Source organism: Lathyrus oleraceus, chromosome 2 (genome assembly GCF_024323335.1).
Source record: "Lathyrus oleraceus cultivar Zhongwan6 chromosome 2, CAAS_Psat_ZW6_1.0, whole genome shotgun sequence".
Lineage (NCBI taxonomy): Eukaryota > Viridiplantae > Streptophyta > Magnoliopsida > Fabales > Fabaceae > Lathyrus > Lathyrus oleraceus.
In genome coordinates this window covers 56,274,805-56,302,716 of record NC_066580.1, presented here as the reverse complement: position 1 = coordinate 56,302,716, position 27,912 = coordinate 56,274,805, and the positions used below count along the sequence as shown (strand labels likewise).

Below are 27,912 nucleotides of genomic sequence, written 5' to 3'. Positions count from 1 at the left end.
AGTGATTGGCATTCCGTTTCCTGTTGTGTGTTTTGCTTTGACGTCTCAGCGATTCCTTTCAGTGTTTCGTTCGGCGTGCGTTAGCCTGTTGGTGTAAGCCCTAGAGGCCAATACTTTTGGTACTTGTATCGAATTATTTATTAATAATAAAAGGCTTTTTCTTTATTACGTTTGTTTAATAAAGTCCCTAGAATAGCTAGTCTGTTTAATGTATCAAGTATGACTTAATCATGAGATCACATTAAACATAAGGACACTATTCTTAAAGTATCCGTAGTCGAGCTTTATTGTTAAGTGGGATGACATTAAAGCATTAAGACTATTATGTATATAGACTGATGATCATATCTCATGGATCATGGATAAGGAGTTATCAAGTCTTAAACATAGGTATGAATATTATGAGTAATATTTATACCGGATTGACCCGCTATGAGAATACTATATAGAAAGTTATGCAAAGTGTCATAAGTTATTCTCATGGTGATAATAGTGTATTCCACTCTTCGACCTGAAACCACTATGGACCCTAGATGTAGAGTCGAGTGCTTTATTGCTGATCCAACGTTGTCCGTAACTGGATAACCATAAAGACAGTTAATGGGTACTCCACAAAGCATGCTGAGGGACATGAGTGTTCTAGATGAAATTTGCCCATCCTGCGTAACAGGATAAATGTCTATGGGCCCAATATTGAACTGAACAAGGATGACACGGTCTATGCCTTGTGTTCAATAGAGACATAAGGGCAAAAGGGTAATTATACACATAATTATTATCACAGATGGTTTTGTCAGATCACATGACATTTTCGTGTCTTGGGTAGCAGTGATGTGTTGCTAGATACCGCTCACTGTTTATTATGTTAAATGCGTAATTTAATATAATTGCCAACGTCACGAAAACCTACAGGGTCACACACAAAGGACGGATTGATGAGAGATAGAGTAACTAAGGAATACCGTAAGGTACGGTGCCCTTAAGTGAGTTATAGAGCATCGTAAGGTACGATGTACTTGAGTAGAATACGAAATATGGTAAGGTACCATGAGCTTAAGTGATTTTGGGCATATTATAAGATATGGGCCAAAATACACTTAAGTGGGCTTTTAGCTTGAAGCCCACACAAGTGGTTCTATAAATAGAACCCTTGTGCAGAAGCATTTTTTTGGCGGTTGCATTTTATTTCGTTTTCTCTCTTTCTCTCTCTCTCTCTCTCTCTCTCACTCAAAGCCTTCATTCGTACCAGCTAGCACTGAGATTGAAGGAACCCGTTCGTGTGGACTGAGTAGAGACGTTGTCATCGTTCAACGTTCGTGATCGCTTCGTGGATCTGCATCAAAGGTATTGGTCGTCACAAGAGATCTGCACCAAAGGCTTCGATCATCACACGAGGTAAGTATTCTATCACTGATCATGACCATTCGTAAGGATCTCTAAAGGAGAAATTTTAATTTCCGCTGCGTTTTGGACCGCAATTCTCCTTCAGTGGTATCAGAGCCACTTACGAAACCATGAATCGGATAGGTGTTTAATTTTTGTATTAATATGATTAAAAGACAGAATGAATCAATTAATTAAACGGGTAATTAAATTTGGCATCATGAGTGTACGAGTTGGATGATTGATGTTGACTATGCTTCGGAATCCGACATTAGTATGGTGAAGCAGCGATACATCGATCGTCCATATGTTACACAATTGAGACCGATCAGCTTATATATGATATAAGTAATCCTAATGCAAAGTACGGTATATGTGATATACTGTTTTTGTTTCGTTCATTCAAACACTAAGTGGTTGTTTTCCTTTGAGCGATCAATGGTCATTTGCTTCGGAATCCGACATAAGTATGGTGAAGCAATGACCTGTTGATCAATCATACTGAATCAATAATCGAGGTGTGTTTGACGGTTTGAAATTGGCGCGTTAGGGTTGGTGACGGCGCAAGGGTTGTGCCGTCAAGGAGTTGTCAATTTAGGGTTTTTTGGAACACGTGTGTTGACTGTTTCAAAGTTTGTTATTTGGCCGCGTGAAGCTCGTGTGACGAGCGTAACAAGCGTAACAAACTGGATGCGTGACGGTCGTAACGTTCCCTGTGACGGTCGTCACGTGCTTTGTGACGGTCGTCACATTCACAAGTCCATAAAACTAGGCGTTTCTGTTTTTGGCCCTGTGACGGTTGTAACGTGTTTTGTGTGACGGTCGTCACACTCACGTGGCCTGTGACGGTCGTCACATGCCTGTGACGGTCGTCACACTCACAGATTCAAAATTTAGGGGTTTCTATTTTTTTTTGCCTACGCAAGAGTTGTGTTGATGCAAAAACAAGAGTTGTGTTGATGCAAAAACAATGCCCCGGCTAACTCTGCGTAGTGTGATCGGTCGCCGAAATTTAATTTGGTTTTAATTAATTAAAGGAATTAAAAATTAATAATAATAATGTGTTTGTTATTATTGCCTTGTCGTGATCAGTTATGGCCTTAGTCTTCCTTTATTTTGTTTTAGGTTTTAAATACGACCTGCGTGTCGTGCCTCTCCTTTTAATCTCTAAATGTAACTTCTTTTCTCATCTCAATCCCTCGTATGTAAAACGAGTTTCTTCTGGAATGTAATGTTATGAAGAAAGAGAAGAAGACAATGTTATGAAGAAAGAGAAGATTTCAATATCAAAGGAGGACAACCTTGAAGATCAAAGGAGGACAACCTTGAAGATCTTGCTTGGAGAAGCTTAGAGAAGAATTCAATATTAAAGGAGGACAACCTTGAAGATCTTGCTTGGAGAAGCTTAGATCGTTGTAGGTTAGCTTAGGTTCTCTCATTGGCTTGGGAGAACAATTGCGCTAGGGGCCATAACTGTTTCATTTTGTTTGTATGTATGTTGATGCATGTGAATGTATGTTGATGCATGTGAGAGACGATTTATATGATAAACAAGCCGGTGAGATCATAACAATTGCAATTCCCTCAAACTAAAATATTAAGTTTATGCTTTCTAAGTTTTAGCACTCATCAAGACTAGTATCGGATAATGTAGGTTTCGCCAAAGCGAGGTGCATGTTCTATATTAGTAAGGTGCGATGGGATAATTGTAATATCCAACTGCTAAAACAATGGGTCAAACTTAACTAAACAAATTATGATGATATTATATATGTTTGCTTTCCAAGTTTTAGCACTCATCAAGACTAGTATCGGATAATGTAGGTTTCGCCAAAGCGAGGTGCATGTTCTATATTAGTAAGGTGCGATGGGATAATTGTAATATCCAACTGCTAAGACAATGGGTCAAACTTAATTATAATAATATCATATATGTTTTAGAAGCAAGAGTTGGGAATAATCCATATGATGGATTGGAATAAGGAGTTATTCACCCAACTGAAATTTTCGAGAGTTGTATGAGATACAACTGGAAGGAGTTCCTACCTAAATAGCCTAGTTTTGTGTAATCCGCCTACGCGGACTTAGAACGAAGTGAAATATGGATCTCGACCCACTAGAAAATCTTCCAACGGGATTTTCCGAATCAAATGATGAGGGTCATTTGTTTTGAGTAAAATAGTGGGAGCATATTTGATTAAAGGCCAAATTAAATATGTCAATGATACTTATATTTTCTTAATCCCTATGTAGATAACCATGACAACAAACACCTCTAACAACATCTTGCGATCAATTCTTGACAAGGAAAAATTGTCTGGGACAAATTTTCTGGATTGGCACCGAAACCTGAGGATTGTCCTCAAACATGATAAAAAGCTGTATGTCTTGGAGACACCTGTTCCTGAAGAGGAACCTCCTAGTTCTGCACCTAAGGCAGAAAGAGATGCTTATAAGAAGCATGTCGATGATGCCAATGAAACTGCTTGTCTCATGTTGGCTACCATGAACTCAGAATTGCAAAAGCATCATGAGAACATGTCAGCGTTCGATATGATCGAACACCTGAAGCTGCTCTATCAAGAGCAAGCAAGGCATGAGAGGTTTGAAGTTTCAAAAGCCCTTTTCCAAAGCAAGTTAGCTGAGGGAGCCCCTGTAGGTCCCCATGTACTCAAGATGATTGGGTATGTGGAAAACCTTGAGAGATTGGGTTTTCCCCTCGAAAAGGAACTTGCGACTGATTTGATCTTGCAATCGTTGCCAGATAGTTTCAGTCAATTTGTCCTAAATTTCAATATGATTGATATGGACAAATCTCTTCCTGAACTGCTCGCCATGTTAAGAACTGCCGAGCAGAATCTGAAGTCAAAAGGGAAGTCCATTCTGATGATCGGAAATGGAAAGAGACAGAACAAAAGGCCCACTAAGCAGGGTGATAAAGGGAAAGGCAAGGAAGTTGCCAAACCCAAACCCACCGTTGCTGCTTTAAGGCCTAGTGGAGGCATAGCAAAAGAAGGCACCTGCTTCCATTGCGGTAAGACCGGACACTGGAAGAGAAACTCCCTGAAGTACCTGGAAGATAAGAAGAATGGAGTAGAGACTTCAACTTCAGGTATTTTTGTTATTAAATAAATTTATCTACTTCTGCATCATTGGTATTAGATACTGGATGCGGTTCTCACATTTGTACAAATGTGCAGGGGCTGAAAAGGAGTAGAGATTTGGCAAAAGGTGAAGTTGACCTACGAGTTGGCAATGGAGCAAAGGTTGCTGCTTTAGCCGTAGGAACTTATGTATTAACTTTACCTAGTGGTTTAATAATTCAGTTAGAGAACTGTTATTATGTACCTGCAATTAGCAGGAATATTATTTCCATTTCTTGTTTGGACAAGTTTGGTTTTTCATTTATAATAAAGAACAATTGTTGCTCAATTTATTTGAATGATATATTCTATGCTACTGCACAAATGAGCAATGGACTATATGTCCTTGATCTCGAAATGCCTATATATAACATTAATACTAAAAGGATGAAACCTAACGAGTTAAATCCAACTTACCTTTGGCATTGTCGATTAGGCCACATAAATGAGAAACGCATTTCCAAACTCCATAAAGATGGACTCTTGGACTCTTTTGATTATGAATCATATGAGACATGCAGATCTTGTTTAATTGGAAAGATGACAAAGTCTCCATTCACAGGAAAAGGTGAAAGAGCTAATGATCTTTTGGCCCTCATACATACTGATGTATGTGGACCACTGAACATACCAGCCAGAGGAGGTTTTCAGTACTTCATCACATTCACTGATGATTTCAGTAGATATGGTTATGTGTATTTAATGAAACACAAATCAGAGTCCTTTGAAAAGTTCAAGGAATTCAAGAATGAAGTACAAAACCAACTAGGTAAGAATATTAAAACTCTTCGATCAGATCGAGGTGGAGAGTATTTAAGCCTAGAGTTTGATGACCATCTGAAAGAGTGTGGGATCCTATCCCAACTCACTCCTCCTGGAACACCCCAATGGAATGGTGTATCTGAGAGAAGAAATCGAACCCTGTTAGACATGGTCCGATCCATGATGAGTCACGCCGATCTTCCAAACTCCTTTTGGGGACATGCATTATTGACAGCAGCTTACACACTTAACCGTGTTCCATCCAAAAAGGTTGAGAAGACACCATATGAGATATGGAGTGGTAAGAAACCACATATGTCTTACATGAAGATTTGGAGTTGTGAGGTTTATGTGAAACGACAAATTTCAACTAAGCTTGAGCCCAAATCTGACAAATGCTTATTTGTGGGGTATCCTAAAGAAACAAAAGGGTATTACTTCTACAATCCTTCTGAGGGCAAAGTGTTTGTCGCTCGAACTGGAGTTTTCCTAGAAAAGGATTTTATTTCCAAAGGAACCAGTGGGAGGAAAGTAGAGCTTGAAGAAATTCAAGAACCACAAAGCATAGATACACCTATGGAGGAATTAGAGCAGGAAACACAAGAAGTTGTGGAAGAGCAACCTGCTCAAGTAGAACAAAACCAGCGTAGGTCAAGCAGGATACGTCAACTACCTGAGAGATATGGATATCTCATAACTGATCAAGGTGATGTATTACTCATGGATCAAGATGAGCCTGTGACCTACCAAGAGGCCATAACTGGTCCCGAGTCTGAGAAGTGGCTAGAAGCCATGAAATCTGAAATGGATTACATGTACACAAACCAAGTTTGGACCTTGGTAGAGCCTCCTGTAGGAGTTAACCCTATAGGATGCAAGTGGGTCTTCAAAAAGAAGACTGACATGGATGGTAAGGTACATACCTATAAGGCAACACTGGTTGCAAAAGGATATAAACAAATTCATGGGATTGACTATGATGAAACCTTTTCACCAGTTGCAATGCTTAAATCTGTTCGGATTTTACTTGCTATCGCTGCATATCATGATTATGAAATATGGCAGATGGATGTCAAAACTGCTTTCCTTAATGGAAATCTTCTTGAGGATGTATACATGACACAGCCTGAAGGATTTGACATACCAGAGGAAGCCCAAAAGATATGTAAGTTACAAAGATCAATCTATGGATTGAAGCAAGCTTCCAGAAGCTGGAATCTTCGTTTTGATGAAACAGTAAAACAATATGGATTCATCAAGAACGAAGACGAGCCTTGTGTCTACAAGAAGGTTAGTGGGAGCATGATTGTTTTCCTGGTATTATATGTAGATGACATATTACTCATTGGAAACGATATCCCTACCCTACAACAAGTAAAGTCTTGGTTGGGGAAATGCTTTTCTATGAAGGACCTAGGTGAAGCAGCCTATATATTAGGAATCAGAATCTATAGAGATAGATCACAAAAGCTGCTTGGCCTAAGTCAGAGTACATACATAGACAAAGTGTTGAGACGCTTTAATATGCATGATTCCAAGAAAGGATTCATACCTATGCAACATGGCCTGTGTCTATCAAAAACACAATCCCCTTTAACTAAGGAAGAAAGGGATCGCATGAATAAGATTCCATATGCATCTGCAATAGGATCTATCATGTATGCCATGTTATGTACTCGACCAGATGTCTCGTATGCTTTAAGTGCAACGAGTAGTTACCAATCTGATCCTGGTGATGCTCACTGGGTAGCTGTCAAGAATATCCTTAAGTATTTGAGAAGGACTAAGGACTCATTCTTGATATATGGAGGTCAGGAAGAGTTGGCTGTAATTGGATACACCGATGCTAGCTTCCAGACAGATAAGGATGACTTTAGATCGCAATCTGGTTATGTGTTTTGCTTAAACGGTGGCGCTGTGAGCTGGAAAAGTTCAAAGCAAGATACAGTTGCTGATTCTAAAACCGAGGCCGAGTATATTGCTGCCTCAAGTGCAGCAAAGGAAGCTGTTTGGATCAAAAAGTTCATTAGTGAACTTGGCATAGTTCCTAGCATTGTGGATCCCATTGGTCTCTACTGTGATAACAATGGTGCTATCGCACAAGCCAAGGAGCATAGATCTCACCAACGATCCAAACACATACTTAGGCGTTATCATCTCATTCGAGAGATAATAGATAGAGGAGATGTGAAAATATGCAGAGTACCTACACTTGACAATATTGCTGACCCACTGACAAAGCCTCTTGCGCAGCAGAAGCATGATGGCCATACTAGATCTATGGGTATTAAGGGTATGCCTGCTTGGCTCTAGTGCTAGTGGGAGATTGTTGGTGTAAGCCCTAGAGGCCAATACTTTTGGTACTTGTATTGAATTATTTATTAATAGTAAAAGGCTTTTTCTTTATTACGTTTGTTTAATAAAGTCCCTAGAATAGCTAGTCTGTTTAATGTATCAAGTATGACTTAATCATGAGATCACATTAAACATAAGGACACTATTCTTAAAGTATCCGTAGTCGAGCTTTATTGTGAAGTGGGATGACATTAAAGCATTAATACTATTATGTATATAGACTGATGATCACATCTCATGGATCATGGATAAGGAGTTATCAAGTCTTAAACATAGGTATGAATATTATGAGTAATATTTATACCGGATTGACCCGCTATGAGAATACTATATAGAAAGTTATGCAAAGTGTCATAAGTTATTCTCATGGTGATAATAGTGTATTCCACTCTTCGACCTGAAACCACTATGGACCCTAGATGTAGAGTCGAGTGCTTTATTGCTGATCCAACGTTGTCCGTAACTGGATAACCATAAAGACAGTTGATGGGTACTCCACAAAGCATGCTGAGGGACATGAGTGTTCTAGATGGAATTTGCCCATCCTGCGTAACAGGATAAATGTCTATGGGCCCAATATTGAACTGAACAAGGATGACACGGTCTATGCCTTGTGTTCAATATAGACATAAGGGCAAAAGGGTAATTATACACATAATTATTATCACAGATGGTTTTGTCAGATCACATGACATTTTCGTGTCTTGGGTAGCAGTGATGTGTTGCTAGATACCGCTCACTATTTATTATGTTAAATGCGTAATTTAATATAATTGCCAACGTCACGAAAACCTACAGGGTCACACACAAAGGACGGATTGATGAGAGATAGAGTAACTAAGGAATACCGTAAGGTACGGTGCCCTTAAGTGAGTTATAGAGCATCGTAAGGTACGATGTACTTGAGTAGAATATGAAATATGGTAAGGTACCATGAGCTTAAGGGATTTTGGGCATATTATAAGATATGGGCCAAAATACACTTAAGTGGGCTTTTAGCTTGAAGCCCACACAAGTGGTTCTATAAATAGAACCCTTGTGCAGAAGCATTTTTTTGGCGGTTGCATTTTATTTCGTTTTCTCTCTTTCTCTCTCTCTCTCTCTCTCTCTCACTCAAAGCCTTCATTCGTACCAGCTAGCACTGAGATTGAAGGAACCCGTTCGTGTGGACTGAGTAGAGACGTTGTCATCGTTCAACATTCGTGATCGCTTCGTGGATCTGCATCAAAGGTATTGATCGTCACAAGAGATCTGCACCAAAGGCTTCGATCATCACACGAGGTAAATATTCTATCACTGATCATGACCATTCGTAAGGATCTCTAAAGGAGAAATTTTAATTTCCGCTGCGTTTTGGACCGCAATTCTCCTTCATAGCCGAGCTACGAGTGCTCTGATTTTTTCTCTGGTTAGAGAAGATACGTATGCATAGGATGCGATGTCCTAGCGAGCACGTTTCCCGTATCCCCGAACTACGTCGACTCTGATGTTTGTGTCTGACAAACTACGTAGGCCCAGGATGCGACATCCTGCCGAGTCCCTTTCCTCCGTCTTTTAGCTGTGTTTCCTTCCAGTGTGTGTGCAGTTTTGAGCAGTTATTTAGCAACATTCTTTCTATTCTTTTGAGCGTGGATCCCGTCGAGTACGATGGATGCGTAGGGGTGCTAATACCTTCCCTTCACATAACCGACTCCCGATCCTATTGATCTCTGGTCGTGAGACCATTCCTTTCCAGGTTTACTTCGAGCGTTTCCTTTCCCACCTTTGGGATAAATAACGCACGGTGGTGGCTCTATGTCTTTTTCCGCCGGTTTTTCGCGTAATGCGACAGCTGGCGACTCCACTAGGGATTCTAGAGAAGTTGACCTCTTGCTGGTCCATCTTCCCTAAGCGAGTCAATCTTAGCGCTCTTTAGGATGGTTGTGGTTGCTTTTACTGCTTTATTTATTGCATTTATGATTATGCTGTGATGGTATATACTTGCATATATGTCTGCATGCATCATATTATCATTGTGCTGGCTGTGTATCTGTTTCTCTGTTGGGTGGGGAGTTACAAGAGGTAAAAGGCCCAATACCCAGGCTATGAGTGAACCTTAGGACACCTAGGAATAGAGTGATTCATGGGAAGCGGGTGGTATAGCGCCACTTAGCGGAACATGGGATCATGAGCAATTCAGATCCTGGTGGGGTATTATCGTTGCATACCTCTGGTGTGTACATGATGATATTCTTGAAAGGGTTGTTTATCCTGCGTTTCTCTTGACCTTACCCTGGCCTAGCTGACACCCGTGAGTGGGGAGGGATTGAATCATTTGCAGGTACTGATGGTGACTATGGTTCAGTTGGACTTATGGATATCTATCTCTGACACGCCAAAGTTCTGTCCGTGATATCTATCAGCGGGTTCCGTTTATTTCGGATCCCTGGGTTGAATTTGAGAGTACTCGTTCAGAGGATCTGGTTGTCATCCGTTCAATGGATATTCCTGTGATGATGGTGGTATATTCTCTGTTCCGTTTATTTTGGAACTTCCCAAGTTGGATTTATGGTTGCTTGGTCCCTCAGATGATTGTGATCAGTCCAGAGACAGAGTCCAGTACAGTTAATCCTCAGATGACTTGGAGGATGCACAATGACTTGCATTCATGCATCTGCATCATTCCCATTTCGCATTCATCTGCATCCAACCCATGCCTATCCGTACTCAGGGTCCATTTTTGATTAAGATTCTGGTTGAGGGACATCCTGATGTCAAAATGTTATTGTCAAATTACTATCTGTCTCAATGAAGCCAGAATCAAAGGACAGAATCTTCCTCATACGGATAGACATTGCATGTGTGAGTCATATTAACCTGTTTGCTGTTTTGTAGGTGTCAGTGTCTAACCGGTGCACATAGCTCTTCCGCTCAGATACCCTACCAGACGCAACAAATCCAAGCTGATGGATCCACCCAACCCCGACATTCTCGAATTGAAAGAGATGATAAGGGAGTTGTTCAATGTCGTGCAAGGGCTCGCCTTGGGTCAGAAAGCAATTGCTGAGAGGGTGGAGAAGATTGAAAAATGGCTGATAACGGAGAAAATACAGGGAAATGCTCCGTCGTCTGGAGTAAAGAAGCCCTTTGACAATGGTCAGCACAAGAAGGAGGTTGAATCCAGTGATGTGCATGCAAAAAGGGGACTTGGTAAGGATCGTTACCACCCTTATGCTGCTACAGTGACTATTCCTGCTGGTAATTTGTCAGTACAACAGCAACAACAGCCGCCTCAACAGAGAGCACAGAAAGTTGGGTGCCAAGTAAAGAAGGGGACGATGGATCGTCAGTTTAATAAGCCACCCGTGACTTACACCCTTCTGTTTAAAAGGTTGAGGGATCTTGGGTTAGTTCAGCCGAGGATATTGGTTCCTGTAGAACTAGATCGGAGGCCTGCAAATTACGATGAGAACGCCAGGTGCGAGTTCCATTCTGGGGCACCCGGACATAACATTGAGGGTTGTAGAGATTTTAAGCATGTCGTTCAAGATTTGGTGGATTATAGAGCCATCAATTTTGCACCGACACCGGATGTTAATGCTAACCCCGTGACAATGCATGGTCCTGTGGGGGTGAACGTGATGTCAAAGGACAAGGGAAAAATGGAGGTGACGAATGTGGATCAATTAAAAACTCCAATGTCTGTGGTCCAGAGGCATCTGATGAAGAGTGGAGCTTTCCCTGGTTGTGATAATTGTTGTGCGGCTGTCGCTACAAATGGGTGTGCAACGATGAGGGAGTCGATTCAAAGAATGATGAAGGTGGAAATGGACGGTGAAAAATTTGAAACACCGAGTCAGGCAGTTGAAACCGTCAAGGTGGAGAATGCCATTTTTGCTGAGAAAGAGAAGAAGCTGTTCATTTCTTCTTACAAACAGGCCATGGAAGTGGTGAAGAACGGAGAAGCCCTAGGCTGGGGAAGAATGGTAGACATTGTGGTAAAAGCTGATAGGTTCGGGGTTAGCTATCAGGAAGGCCAAGACTCGTCTGGGAAAAACAGAGGACATCGTCAACCATTCCCGTTCATCAGTGCTGGAATGCTAGATCCAGGTCACGCCGGTGCGGTGGATGAAAATATTGACAGTGACTGCGAGCTTGATTCGTGGATAAAATCGTGCGTACCAGGTGATCGCGACTTTGTGAGTCGAATTTGGGGTACAAACTGCAAGTGCACAGTTCTATCGCGTAGTTTTAAAAGATATCGATCCCACAGGGACTTATGAATCGATATACCGTTATCTAAGGTTACTTCGTAAAGCTAAGGTGAACAATGTTTGATTGTTTGGGGGAAAGCTAAAAACTAAACTAAGATCTAGATTAAATATTAATAAAGCAGATATCGGTATGTAGTTCGTCGTAATTAGGGAATCAATCCTTTGTCGGTCTCTTGGTTTTAAAATAAATCTTTTCAGTTGACTTTATTGATTAAAAGTTTTATCTCAAACTCTCGCTCTGTTGAATAAACCATGATTTTATGTTAATGTAGCTGTCACTTATAATTAAGTCAAAAACCATTTTTTGAAAGCAATACAGTCCATAGAAACTCTTTTCAAGAAAACACTGATCGTTTAAACACCCTTACCTCAAACTCTCGCTCTGTTGACTTAGGTTATATAATTAAATTCGAATGCTTAACTCTCGTCCTCACATTCAATCTTTAAAAATACTTTTTGGAAAAGATCGGAATTTAATTAACTCTAAAACTTGCTCTCGCCCTGATCTAGAATTAATGTCTAATTTACACTGTCCAGTTAAAACCTCAAACTCTCGCTCTATTGATTTTAACTTCTTTATGTCTTTTACTTTCGTAAAAACCTTTGTTATTAAACCTGTAAATTGAGACCGTAAAAAGAGTGATTTTAATTCTAAACTTAACTTAACCGACTTAGTTTTGATTCCTTATTCCGCTTACTTTACATACCGATATCTAAGCGATTTAGCCAGACATGCTAAACAAACTAAAATACTTATCATGCATAAACAGACTCATCTCAGGCAGATAATATAAATAAATAATAATACAAAGCATTAAATAATAATTAAAGAACCTGAATGAGTTAAACAATAGTCTTGAACACTCCACCACAAGCCGGTAGGATTTGTTCTTAGTTTCTTCAATTAAACAACAAAACAAAACGAAGGAAATAAAAACTAGATTCTAACGTAAGGTTAGATCCGGTAAAAAGGTGCACAATAGTTTCCGGTGTAGAAACTATTGCACGAAAAGAATTAACTAAATGCTAAAAAGGAAAAAGGAAAATAGAAATTGCAAGAGAGATAATGTAGAACTCGTAAAAAAAATAATAAAGAAACAATAATGTTAAGTTGCTGGAAAAGAAAATATGCAAAAGCGAAAACGGCAAAGGAAAAAATGTGGAAAAGCTTCGGAACCCCTTTTTGGTTTTGCAAGTGGCTATATATATATGTTTGAGTAACCGCTTCCGCTGCAAAAAAGGTCTTCAACGTGCATAAAAGCATGGCGTGGATATAGGGCTCAACACTCCTCAACGTCTCCTCAACGTCTCTGAGGCGTTCCTTGCGCCAAAAATGTAGGGGAATGGTGTGACGTTCGTCACACCATGTGTGACGTCCGTCACAAGAGTGTGCAAGGCGTGACGCTCGTCACAGCCTCTGTGACGTCCGTCACATGCACGGCACCTGCGTTTTGTGTTTTGGGCTGGGCTTTGACATTTGGTTCATTTTCTTTCCTTTTTGCACCTCCTTTTCTTCCATTTTTACTTGTGCTTCAAAATAAGCCACCTGAGGCAAATAGGAAGAAAATACCGCGTAATATCTAATAAAATGAAGTGAACTGAAATAAATAATAATAAAATTTAATTGAATTAAGTCCTAAAATATGATATAATTTCGTGTTATCAAACTCCCCCATACTTAGATCTTTGCTTGTCCTCAAGCAAAATTCAGTATAGAACTTGTTTTAAAAAAATTAGCCAGATGAAATTTCAAAACACACATCAATTCGTAATAAGTTGCAAGTGGATTTTGTTTAGAAGCAACTTGAGTTTAATCTTGACATCAACAACCACCGTCACAACCTAGATAACCCTGCCTTATGCCAATCAGTTCAAGTACACTATGATAGCTATCCTGGTTCCTTTACTCTTATTTCACCCGTTTTCATTCTAGAGAAATCACATTAAGCCCTTTATCTTTTCGCGCACATAGTGGAGTAACCGGTTAGTGATTATGATCCCCTTTGAGCTCGAAGTTCTGGTACATAAGTCGGATAACTTCGTTATTCAGCCCATTGCAAATTGCGGGGGATCGAACCGTAGTTCGCCCTACCAAGTTCAGTACCAGATACCTACTGAACCAACTCATAATGGATCTTTCATATTGTGTTTTTGTATGATCTGCAACCTTTAGATTAAATGATCTGGTAAGGATCACCTAACTTAATTAGTGCATTTCCTGATATATATATATATATATATATATATTTTTTTTTATGTTACTTTGGGAATCATTCACTTATATTCATCGGCTCTCCACGTAGTTTGCTATTAAGATGGTGCTGACTTCTTGTATAAACTACTTGGGGTTACTATAAAACTAAAAGTTCAAGGAATTGGTATAATAGGTACTTATCCTGATCTAACGTGTTGAGGTTCGTTTAGAGTGTTTGGCGGTAGTAGTCTTTGTCTTGATTCGACTCAAGATCGATAAGATGAGCAACTTTTATACTTATTGGGTGTTGAATTTTTGTTGTTGTGGCTCATGAAAGTTTGAGGGAATAGATAATGGAAATTTGTTCACACTCGGGACTTAGCTTAAAATAATAGAATTTTTTTTTTTTTTTTTAATAAATAATAATTAAAATAGCAATGAAAGGAAAGGTACATACTTGAAGAAATGGAAATAGAAAGAACATGGTTTCCCCCCCATACTTAGACTAAACATTGTCCCCAATGTTTTAAGGAAATGAAATACAATATGGGAAGGAAAAAGAAACTACAACTAAGGCTGCCTTCCGCCTCTGGTTCTTGGACCTGGTGATCTCTGACGTAAGTCTAAGTTGTCGAACCTGCTGAACAACTCAGTAAACCGCTGGTCGGTTATGGCATTCCTAGCATCCTGTTGTTGTTGCATTTGACGCATCATTTGCATCATCTCGACATTCTGTGCCTGCATACCATCAATAGCATCCATGATGTCGTCATTGGTTGCAGGCCTTCTTCGTCGACGACGTTGGGAGGATGGGCCAGTTGCATTACCGGAAGGGTTGAGCGGGACTGAATGTTGTGTAGGAGGATGATCACCTTGCTCCATTGCTTCAAACTCGTCTGTGTGCGGGTTTGTTTGTGAAGGCTCGGTGGCTTCGGGAGCGTTTAGATCATAGAGGTGGCGGTCGGGGTTTGTGACATCAGTTAGGGCGATATTTGGTAGAACAACGCTTGGGACTGCCTGGTTGTTCACCATAAGATAATATCCTCCGCCTACTCTGTTCTTAATCAGGCGGCTGGAATGACAGTAGCTGATATCCATAGATAGGGGAGGTAGAGATTCTAAGGTTTGGAGTTTATCCCCTTGGTTTAGGCCAAGTGCTATGGTGGTGATTAATCCACCAATTATAAAAGGTTGCCGGCCTCTAGCACATAAGGTGCGGATATGATGAAATAGAAAGGAGGCGGCGTTTACCTTAGTATCCGGTTCGAAGACGCATTGGAGGAAGAATAGCTCCTTTGAGTTGACCTTGCTGTTGTTTGGTCTTCCAAAAACTGTGTTTTGCAGGATGCGGATAAAGTACCGGATAGTTGGGTTATGTATATGGGAAAGAAGGAGCTCTTCCCAGTTGTAGGCATCTATACCGGAGATTTTCTTGAAAAGGTCGAAAACGTCAACTGTGTTCCAGTTTGAGTTTGGAGGGATTCTGGGGTGTACCTGACCTTCTATGGGAAATTGTAACATGGTACTCAATTGGTTTTGGGTTAAGGAGTACTCGGTGTTAAACATACGGAAGGTTGCGGTACCGGTTAAAAATTCGTCTTCACCGGTGGGAGTGGTGTAGTCGTATGAACTTAAGAATTCTAAGGTTAGGGATGGGTAGGTGGGTTGATTATGAGTGCAAAGGAAGGTTAAGTCGGCTAGGCGGAGCATCCATTCGATACCTTGGAGTAATCCTAATTGTTGTAAACAAGTTAAATCGGGGTACCTGGTGGAAACGACGCCTCGCTGTTGGAAACGCTCGAATTGCTCCCTTTGATAATTTTCATCTTCGGATCGGAAGATGATATTTCCGAAATTCTGATTTCCTGCCATTGTGATGAATGAATATTGAAGGAGTGATTTGGAAAGAAAAGAAATGTATTTGATATTAGAGAATGGTTTGTGGTGAATGAAGGAAGGTTTGGTGGGTATTTATAGAAAAAGAATTTGGAAGTTGGAAAGGAGGTGGTTGAAAAGTGAATGAATGTGGGTAAATGTGTATAAATGTGGAAGGTAAAAAGTTGAAGGGGTGTAACGTTCGTCTCCAACGGCTCTTTAACGTTCACCTAGTCTGAAGGGCGTTACGCTCGTTACAGGTGCATGACGGGCGTAACAGGTTCTTAGTGTGACGTCCGTGACAGAATGTGTGACGCTCGTCACACTGTCTGTTTGGCCAATGTTCAGCTAGCGTCCTTCAGGTAAGTTATTATATATTGTTATTATTTTTTTTGTTTGTTTTCTACTGATTGATTTATTCTGCAATTTAATTTCTCCTACATGCTTATTTTACTTTGTATAATAATAAGTCATAGGTAGCAACAGTAGAGAACATAATAGCTATTGCAAAATAAAATTAAATAAATAGCTTCAATAAAATGATCATAATGTAATATTGGAAAGAAGAACAAAAGAAATGCGAAAAGGAAACAAATGCGAACATGAATTCAAATAACATTAATGAATAATCTAGCTTAAAACTAAATAACTAAGAAAAACAAATAAATACTATCCATCTGCACGATCTCTGGCCGGAGGAGCAAAAGAGTTAACACGATGTAGCAACTCGTGAAACTGATCTGTCATACTGCTCATGTACCCTAGAACTTCGTGTCTCATGTCAGTAAATTCTTCTCTGAGGGCGCCTTGTTCTGACATCAAAGCTTCAATGGCGGTGTTATAATCAGTTCCGGGCATATGATGCCGGAGGTCGGATACTGCTGATTCTTCGGTCTGAACAGGCTGAGGAGGAGGGTCAATATCATAATAGCCGGGTGGTGTCCGAGGGTCAGATTCAGCATGAGGGATCTGGTCATCAAAAGTCTCATAGTCATCACAAATCTCATAGTCCTGGATGGATTCAGTGGATCTAGCAGGAGAGGGGGTTTCGTTCAGGTTGTAGAGCCAGTTACTGCGGTTATGAACACTAGTCCTAGGATCGGGCATGGTGAATAGGCAAAGAACTTGGTTATCAATAATAAGCTCAAACTCGTACCACCCTAGGTTTGCTATAAACATAGTGTTGAAGAGGAAGGGTATACTCATAGTAGTAATGCCACAAAAAGGGCTTAGGTCAAGCATAGGCTGACGTAATCCAATAGCATTACCTATCATAGTTATCAAACCGCCTATTCGGATTGGTGCTCGCTCATCCTGGATAAGGTGGTCCAAATTAGCTAACATAAAAGTGGCACCGTTTACTGGACGGTTCTGGGAAGCACAAAATATGATGAAGAGTTCATCACATGAAACTGAAGTACTATTTGGCTTCTTCCCAAATAAAGTGTGGGTCAGGATCTTATGGAAATAGCGAAAGGCCGGGTTGTGTATGTTTCCAGAGAGAAACTCATGTTCCTCGGGCTCGTCATTTCCAGTCAACTTACCCCAAAAGTGTTCAAGTTCTCTATATTCAAAAAGTTCTTCCTGGCTTACTGTGAATGTGTCAAAGGAGGTAGGAAAACCCAAAAGGTTGGTAAAGTCTCTAATATTAAATTGGTACTCCATGTTGAACATTCTGAACTGGATAAAACCTCTGCTAATTCCTTTTCCATGGCTGGGTAGATAGATTAATGAGCTAAGGAATTCTAGTGTGAGTCTCCGGTAGGTGGTGAAATGTCTTAGGATAGGGGATGTCTCCCATCCTATCTGATTCAGCAAATACAGGACACTTTGTCTCAGTCCAAGGGCAGTCATAGCCCAATCATCAGCATATAAACTAAGTAGCATCTCTCTAGTGGCTAGTTCTTCAAACTTTTGTTTCTGAGCCATTCCTCTGAATTTGATACCCATACGATCAATATGTCCCATCTGGTTAGTGTTAGCTAGAGAAGGGAAAACATGAGTTTTAGTCAGGATTTGGCCAAATGCCGAAAGAAGAAAAAAATTATTATTAAATTAAAATGAATTAGGAATGAATACTAAACAGAAATTAAAAGAATAATTAAGGAAGAAATAGGAAGATAATAGTAATAATATAAGGAAATAATAAAATAATTGTGGGTTGTCTCCCACTAAGCGCTTTGTTTAAATGTCGCAAGCTCAACAAAGAAACTGTTAAGTATAATCTATTAATTCTGGAGGCATTTTGTCTAAGTGTAGGATTTGCGAATCTCCATTGGTTTCCGCATAGTGATAGTGTTTTAGACGTTGCCCGTTTACGGTGAACGGTTCTGTGGATTTGCCTTTAATTTCTATCGCTCCACTGGGAAAGATGTTAGTGATATGAAAAGGACCTGACCATCTGGATCGTAGTTTTCCCGGGAATAACTTTAGTCTAGAGTTAAATAAAAGGACTGCGTCGCCTTGCTTGAAGATTTTCCTTGATATACGCTTGTCATGCCATTGTTTTGTTCTTTCTTTGTAGATTCTGGCATTTTCATAGGTGTCTCTTCTGAGTTCCTCTAATTCGTTTATGTCAAGGATTCTTTTTTTCACCGACGGCTTTATAGTTTAGATTCAGATTTCTAATAGCCCAATAGGCTTTATGTTCTAATTCTACCGGGAGGTGGCAGGATTTTCCATATATGAGCTTAAATGGGGTCGTCCCTATGGGGGTTTTATAAGTAGTTCGGTATGCCCACAAAGCTTTTGGTAATTTCAATGACCAATCTTTCCTTGAAGTGGCGACTGTTTTTTCTAGTATTTGCTTGATTTCTCTGTTAGATACGTCCACTTGTCCACTGGTCTGAGGGTGGTAAGGTGTCGCTATCCTATGTCTCACGCCATATTTAAACAATAATTTTTCGAGTACCTTGGATATAAAGTGCGATCCACCATCACTGACTACTATTCTTGGGATGCCAAATCTCGGAAATATTATATTCTTAAAGAGTCTAGTTACTACTCGGGTGTCATTTGTTGGAGAAGCTATAGCTTCGATCCATTTTGATACGTAGTCAACTGCCACGAGTATGTATTTGTTACCGAAAGAGGATGGAAAAGGTCCCATGAAGTCTATTCCCCACACGTCGAAAATCTCTACTTCCAAAATACCTTTTTGTGGCATCTCGTCACGTCTAGATATGTTTCCTGTGCGTTGACATCTGTCACATTCCTTAATAGCCGCATGTACGTCCTTCCATATAGTTGGCCAATAAAAGTCGGCTTGTAGGATTTTAGAGCAGGTCTTGGATGTACTTGTGTGTCCACCATAAGGAGCGGAGTGGCAGTATTGGATTATATTTTCTACCTCTTCTTCGGGTATACATCGATGGAAAATACCATCGGGGCCCCTTTTGAAAAGTAAGGGATCGTCCCAGTAATAGTGTTTTATATCGTAGAAGAATCGTTTCTTCTGCTGGTAGGATAAAGTGGGCGGAATTATTCCGGCAGCTAAATAATTGACGAGATCAGCGTACCATGGCGTGACAGATATAGCTAAGGTGGTTTCTACTTGTTTGTCGGATTTGTTCTCTTCCAAAGCAGCTATAAGTTTATCGTACGAGAAATCATCGTTAATTGAGGTTCTTTCCAGTTCAAGGTTCTCAAGTCTAGAGAGGTGGTCTGCTACTACGTTTTCAGTTCCTTTCTTGTCCTTGATTTCTAAATCGAACTCTTGTAGCAACAAGATCCATCTTAGGAGTCTAGGTTTAGCATCTTTTTTTGTTAAAAGGTACTTGATAGCAGCGTGATCAGTGTAAACTATTATTTTGGCTCCGACCAAGTAAGAACGAAATTTATCTAGCGCAAATACAACTGCTAGGAGTTCTTTCTCGGTAGTGGCGTAATTCATTTGCGCTTCATCCAGGGTTCTACTTGCGTAATATATAACGTGAAGCTTTTTATCCTTTCGTTGTCCTAAAACAGCACCTACAGCATAATCGCTGGCATCACACATTATTTCGAATGGTTCATTCCAGTCGGGTGTCTGCATTATGGGTGCGGAGATCAGTGCTTGCTTAAGCGCTTGAAATGCTTTTAAACAGTTATCGTCGAATATGAAATCAGCATCTTTCATCAATAGTCCAGTTAAGGGTTTAGTTATCTTAGAGAAGTCTTTGATGAATCGTCGGTAAAAACCGGCGTGTCCTAAGAAGCTTCGTACTTCTCTCACAGTTTTCGGGGGTTGAAGGTTTTCGATTACCTCTATTTTGGCTTTGTCTACTTCAATTCCTCTGTTCGAGATGATGTGTCCTAAAACAATTCCTTCTTGTACCATAAAATGGCACTTCTCCCAGTTAAGTACTAAGTTTACTTTTACACATCGCTCAAGAACTCTTTCTAGGTTTTCAAGGCATTCTTCAAAACTTTGTCCGTATACGGAAAAGTCATCCATAAATACTTCCATGATGTTTTCGAGAAAGTCGGCGAAAATTGCCATCATGCATCTTTGAAAGGTTGCAGGAGCATTACACAGGCCAAACGGCATTCGCCTATAAGCGAAGGTACCAAAAGGGCACGTGAACGTTGTCTTTTCTTGGTCATCAGGGTGAATTGGTATTTGAAAGAAGCCTGAATAACCGTCTAGATAACAGAAATGCGAATGCTTTGCTAATCGTTCTAACATCTGGTCAATGAATGGTAAAGGGAAATGATCTTTTCGGGTTGCTTTGTTTAGTTTCCTATAGTCAATGCACATTCTCCATCCCGATTCGATTCGTTTAGTTATAGTTTCCCCTTTTTCGTTTTCAATAACGGTTATGCCTCCTTTCTTTGGTACTACGTGTACAGGACTAACCCATTTGCTATCAGATATAGGATATATAATACCTGCTTCTAATAACTTGGTTATTTCCTTCTTTACTACCTCACTCAGGATCGGATTTAGTCTCCTCTGGTGTTCCCTAGATGTTTTACAGTCTTCTTCTAACATGATGCGGTGCATACAAATAGAAGGACTTATTCCTTTAAGATCGGTGATGTGGTAACCAAGTGCGGTTGGATACTTTCTTAAGATATGTAGGAGTTTTTCTGTTTCGAGTCTTCCTAGGTCTGCATTAACTATCACAGGTCGTTCAAGTTCTAAATCTAGGAATTCATATCTCAGATTTTTGGGAAGTGTTTTCAGGTCAAGGGTTTGTTTGTTAAGACATTGCGTCGGGTCCGGTGTTATTGCTAAACATTGGTTAGATTTGTCTTTTAAAAGATAGTCTGATGATTTGTCTTCTCCTAACTCTGCTTCTTTTATGCATTCATCGATGATATCCATGAAGTAACATGTATCTTCTATTGCAGGTGCTTTCAAGAATTGGGAAAGAATGAACTCAATTTTCTCTTCACCTACTTCGAAGGTGAGTCATCCTCGTTTTACGTCTATGATTGCACCGGCAGTTGCTAAAAACGGTCTTCCTAGTATAATGGGTGTAATATCATCTTCTCTAATGTCCATAATTGTAAAATCAGTTGGAATATAGAATTGACCTATGCGTACGGGAACGTTTTCAAGAATTCCTACAGGATATTTGATGGAACGATCTGCTAGTTGCACAGACATTTTGGTTGGTCTTAATTCTCCCATTTCCAGTTTCTTACATATGGATAAAGGCATAACGCTAATTCCGGCTCCTAAATCGCATAAGGCTTTGTCGATGACAAATTTTCCTATGTGACAGGGTATAGACAAACTACCCGGATCCTTGAGTTTAGGAGGCATGTTTTGGATTATAGCGCTACATTCGGCAGGGAGTGTAACGGTTTCGCTATCTTCAAGTTTCCTCTTATTAGAAAGAATTTCTTTTAAGAATTTAGCATAGGAGGGCATCTGCGTAATAGCTTCGGTGAACGGAATTGTAACGTTTAATTGTTTAAGGAGATCAACAAATTTTCTAAATTGGCCCGCATCTTTGGTTTTAACAAGCCTTTGAGGGTAAGGGATAGGTGGTTTGTAAGGTGGTGGAGGTACATAAGGTTCCTTCTTTTCTAGGGTTTCCTTATTACTCTCTTCCTTTTCCTTAGTTTCACTTTCCTCAGTTGATTTCTTAGGGTTTTGGTTTTCTATCCTTGGATCAGACGGTCCTTCCACTTCCGTTCCACTTCTTAATATAATTGCATGAGCGTGGCTTCTCGGATTAGGTTGGGGCTGTCCAGGGAATGTACCAGTTGGGGCAGCAGTAGGTGCTTGTTGTTGAGCTACTTGTGATATTTGTGTTTCCAGCATTTTGTTATGGGTAGCCAGGGCATCTACTTTGCTTGCTAGTTGTTTAAGTTGTTCGCCAGTGTGTACATTCTGGTTTAAGAAATCTTTATTGGTTTGTTGTTGGGAAGCTATAAAGTTTTCCATCATGATTTCCAAGTTGGATTTCCTAGGGGCGTTATTGTTAGGCATGGATGGGTTCGGTTTCTGATATCCCGGAGGTATAGCTGGGGCTTGATTTGGAGACTGTCCAGGTGCGTACAAAGCATTATTACTCTTATACGAAAAGTTTGGATGGTTCTTCCAATTTGAGTTATAGGTATTCGAGTAGGGGCTTCCTTGAGCATAGTTTACTTGCTCTGCTTGGATTCCTGTCAAGAGTTGACAATCCGTAGGAGTGTGACCTTGGATTCCACAGACCTCGCAATTCTAAGTTATAGCAACCACGGCGGCTGGAGGTGATACATTTAAACTTTCAATTTTCTGGACCAAAGCATCCACTTTTGCATTAACGTGATCAAGGTTACTTATCTCGTACATGCCAGTTTTCGTTTGAGGTTTTTCCACCATTGTTCGTTCGGTTCCCCACTGATAGTGGTTTTGGGCCATGCTTTCGATAAGCTGGTAGGCATCAGCATAAGGTTTGTTCATTAGTGCACCACCTGCAGCGGCGTCTATTGTTAACCTTGTGTTGTACAAGAGACCATTATAAAATGTGTGAATTACTAACCAGTCTTCCAAACCATGGTGTGGGCAAAGTCTCATCATGTCTTTGTATCTTTCCCATGCTTCGAAAAGAGACTCGTTATCTTTCTGTTTAAATCCGTTTATCTGGGCTCTTAACATAGCTGTTTTGCTTGGCGGAAAATATCGAGCAAGAAAACTTTCTTCAACTCGTTCCATGTGGTGACTGAGTTGGAAGGAAGAGATTGAAGCCATCTTCTAGCGCTATCTCTTAATGAGAAAGGAAAAAGACGAAGTCGAATTGCCTCTGAAGTGACACCATTAGCTTTAACAGTATCAGCGTATTGGACAAATACGGATAAATGAAGGTTTGGATCCTCGGTAGGATTTCCAGAGAATTGGTTCTGTTGCACAGCCTGCAACAGCGAAGGTTTAAGTTCAAAGTTGTTTGCTTCGATTGCGGGTGGAGCAATACTCGAATGCGGCTCATCTTGCGATGGAGCGGCGTAATCTCTAAGAGCACGAGCTGGTTCTGCCATCTCGGGTATCGAAGGAAAAATGTTTTTGAAATCAAGAAGTTCTACAGGAGGGAGATTGTTTGCAGCACGATATTCCCGAATTCGTCGTAGGACTCGGAGATATAGTTCGATATCGTTGATTCGTAAATAGAGCGGTTCGCCTTGAGAGAGAGTGCGGGGCATACAAATCAACGAAAGAAAGAATAGAAGAAAAAAAAACCTTAGTCTCTACAGCGTAACGGAAGAGTTACGATATCGATTAAATAAAAGTCCTTGGCAACGGCGCCAAAAACTTGATCGCGACTTTGTGAGTCGAATTTGGGGTACAAACTGCAAGTGCACAGTTCTATCGCGTAGTTTTAAAAGATATCGATCCCACAGGGACTTATGAATCGATATACCGTTATCTAAGGTTACTTCGTAAAGCTAAGGTGAACAATGTTTGATTGTTTAGGGGAAAGCTAAAAACTAAACTAAGATCTAGATTAAATATTAATAAAGCAGATATCGGTATGTAGTTCGTCGTAATTAGGGAATCAATCCTTTGTCGGTCTCTTGGTTTTAAAATAAATCTTTTCAGTTGACTTTATTGATTAAAAGTTTTATCTCAAACTCTCGATCTGTTGAATAAACCATGATTTTATGTTAATGTAGCTGTCACTTATAATTAAGTCAAAAACCATTTTTTGAAAGCAATACAGTCCATAGAAACTCTTTTCAAGAAAACACTGATCGTTTAAACACCCTTACCTCAAACTCTCGCTCTGTTGACTTAGGTTATATAATTAAATTCGAATGCTTAACTCTCGTCCTCACATTCAATCTTTAAAAATACTTTTTGGAAAAGATCGGAATTTAATTAACTCTAAAACTTGCTCTCGCCCTGATCTAGAATTAATGTCTAATTTACACTGTCCAATTAAAACCTCAAACTCTCGCTCTATTGATTTCAACTTCTTTATGTCTTTTACTTTCGTAAAAACCTTTGTTATTAAACCTGTAAATTGAGACCGTAAAAAGAGTGATTTTAATTCTAAACTTAACTTAACCGACTTAGTTTTGATTCCTTATTCCGCTTACTTTACATACCGATATCTAAGCGATTTAGCCAGACATGCTAAACAAACTAAAATACTTATCATGCATAAACAGACTTATCTCAGGCAGATAATATAAATAAATAATAATACAAAGCATTAAATAATAATTAAAGAACCTGAATGAGTTATACAATAGTCTTGAACACTCCACCACAAGCCGGTAGGATTTGTTCTTAGTTTCTTCAATTAAACAACAAAACAAAACGAAGGAAATAAAAACTAGATTCTAACGTAAGGTTAGATCCGGTAAAAAGGTGCACAATAGTTTCCGGTGTAGAAACTATTGCACGAAAAGAATTAACTAAATGCTAAAAAGGAAAAAGGAAAATAGAAATTGCAAGAGAGATAATGTAGAACTCGTAAAAAAAATAATAAAGAAACAATAATGTTAAGTTGCTGGAAAAGAAAATATGCAAAAGCGAAAACGGCAAAGGAAAAAATGTGGAAAAGCTTCGGAACCCCTTTTTGGTTTTGCAAGTGGCTATATATATATGTTTGAGTAACCGCTTCCGCTGCCAAAAAGGTCTTCAACGTGCATAAAAGCATGGCGTGGATATAGGGCTCAACACTCCTCAACGTCTCCTCAACGTCTCTGAGGCGTTCCTTGCGCCAAAAATGTAGGGGAATGGTGTGACGTTCGTCACACCATGTGTGACGTCCGTCACAGGAGTGTGCAAGGCGTGACGCTCGTCACAGCCTCTGTGACGTCCGTCACATGCACGGCACCTGCGTTTTGTGTTTTGGGCTGGGCTTTGACATTTGGTTCATTTTCTTTCCTTTTTGCACCTCCTTTTCTTCCATTTTTACTTGTGCTTCAAAATAAGCCACCTGAGGCAAATAGGAAGAAAATACCGCATAATATCTAATAAAATGAAGTGAACTGAAATAAATAATAATAAAATTTAATTGAATTAAGTCCTAAAATATGATATAATTTCGTGTTATCACCAGGGAACTAGAAGGCCTCAAAGATCATCACTGTCACTCATCATGAAGAGTAATATTTCTGTTTTTCAATTCTGTTTGCATGGAAACCATACGTTTTTCTCGAAACGTATTGTTCCATTGTAAGGGCCACCTCATGTGTTTCATTTTGCAACATTTTGCATCATTAATAAATGGATGTTTTTGTAGTAATAGCGGTGTTCCCTATTTTTCATTTATTTTTGCAGTTTAAAAATAAAAAATGGCAATGTTTGTTTTCATTTTCCTTCCTTTTGATTTGTCTTGTTCCGACTTCAAAAAAAAATAATTCTCCGGATCTCATTGATAACAATTCGGTTACAGCTTTGTATGACTTCGACAATCTGACCTATCATGCCAAAGAAGAAGGCGAAGAAGATTGTGATCTGCTGGAATTAGCCAGGTTGTTGAAACAAGAGGAGAAGGTGATTCAACCGCACGAGGAGCGAGTTGGGATTGTTTATCCAGGCACCGAGGAGGTCAAAAAGTGAAAGTCGGGGCCGCTTCAGAGGCAAGAGTCGAGAGCATAATGGTAGCATTGTTGAAAGAGCATGTTGATATCTTCGCCTGGTCGCATCAGGATATGCCAGGGTTGGATACCAATATCGTGGTGCACAAGCTACCATTGAGATATGAATGTCCTCCAGTGAAGTAGAAGCCGGTGCCGAAAAAGGATGAGAAGGTGAGAATGTGTGTGGACTACCGGGGTTTGAACAGAGCTAGTCCGAAGGATGATTTCCCATTACCTCACATCAATGTGTTGGTAGATAATACAACTAAGTTCTCAGTGTTTTCCTTCATGGATGGCTTTGCTGGTTATGATCAAATTGAAATGTCGCCAGATGATATGGAGAAAACAATGTTCATCACACCACTTTTTGCTATAAGGTGATGCCATTCGGTCTCAAGAATGCTAGTGCCACGTATCAGAGGACCATGGTGACTTTGTTTCATGATATGATTCATCATGAAATCGAATGCTATGTTGATGACATGATAGCAAAGTCCCAAACAGAAGTGGGGCATTCGGTAGACTTGGTTAAGTTGTTGGATCAATTGAGACTATTCAGACTGAGGTTGAATCCGAATCAGTGCACTTGTGGAGTGCAATCCGGTAAGTTGCTGAGGCTTATTGTGAGCGAAAGAGGAATATAGGTTGATCCTGCTAAAAAAAGAGGAAAGAAAAAGCTATACAACAAATGCCTGAACCGAGAACAGAAAAGAAGGTTCGTGGTTCCTTAGATAGATTGAACTGCATCTCACGGTTCACATCTCGTCTAACAGCCACGTGTAAACCCATATTCAAGTTGTTGAAAAGAAAAGATCAAACGGTCAGATGAAATAATGATTGCCAAGGGGCATTGAAAAATAAAAGAATATTCGCAGGAGCCTCTGATTCTGATGCCTCCCTGTGGAGGGACAACCGTTAACCCTGTACTGGACAGTCCTCGAGGAGTCTATAAGGTGTGTATTGGGGCAGCATGACGAGCCTGGTCGAAAAGAGCATGCAATTTTACCTTAGCAAAAAGTTTACCAATTGTGAAACAATATATTCACTACTCGAGAAAACTTGTTGTACTTTGGCATAGGCTGCTCGCCGACTGAGACAGTATACGTTGGTTCATACCACTTTGTGGATTTCCGAGATGGATCTGATCAAGTACACATTTGAGAAGCCAACATTGACCGGATGGGTTGCAAGATGGCAAATGATTCTGACTGAGTATGATATACAGTATACCTCTTAGAAAGCAGTCAAGGGGAGTGTATTGTCTGATTATCTCGCCCAGCAACCCGTAAAGGATTAGCAACCGATGATGTTTGAGTTCCCTGATGAGGACATCGAGGTTCTCAAATCGAAAGATTGTGAGGAACCAATCCCGGAGGAGGGGCCTGACCCTGAACCGAACGGATTCTGATGTCTGATGGGGCTGTTAATGCGAATGGTAGCGGAGTTGGTGATGCTTTGGTTACGCCAAAGGGATCCCTCATTCCTTTTTTTTCCCGGATAACATTTGAATGCACCAACAATGGTGGCTGAGTATAAAGCTTGTATCCTGGGTATCGAACCTCGGTGCGTATGTCTACTGGGGCAACGCCTTTCTCACTCGTATGGGATAGAAGTGGTATTAGCTATTGAGGTCCAGATCCCATCATGGAGGGTCCTGATGGATGAAAATTGGAAAAGGCTGAGTGGGTAAGGACCCGGTATGAAGAGTTGAGCCTAATTGAGAAAAAAGTTGGCAGTTATTTGTCGTGGGCAGTTGTACCTAGTGAACGAAACGTGCTTTTGACCGAGAGGTGTGACCTCGTGGGTATCATGAGGGATGTGGTGTTGAAAAAGATCTTTTCTCCTCAGAACGATCGTAGGAGAAAGTGGACACCCAATCATGAATGCTCATTCGTGGTCAAGAAGGTTCTCTCTGGCAGAACCTTGTTGTTGATGACCA

General features: G+C 40.1%; 1 pseudogene; it reads left to right on the top strand.

The window, feature by feature from the left end:
- The first annotated feature begins 22,936 nt into the window (after window positions 1-22,936).
- LOC127123990 (uncharacterized) lies at window positions 22,937-23,036 on the top strand (annotated as a pseudogene).
- Window positions 23,037-27,912: the final 4,876 nt, after the last annotated feature.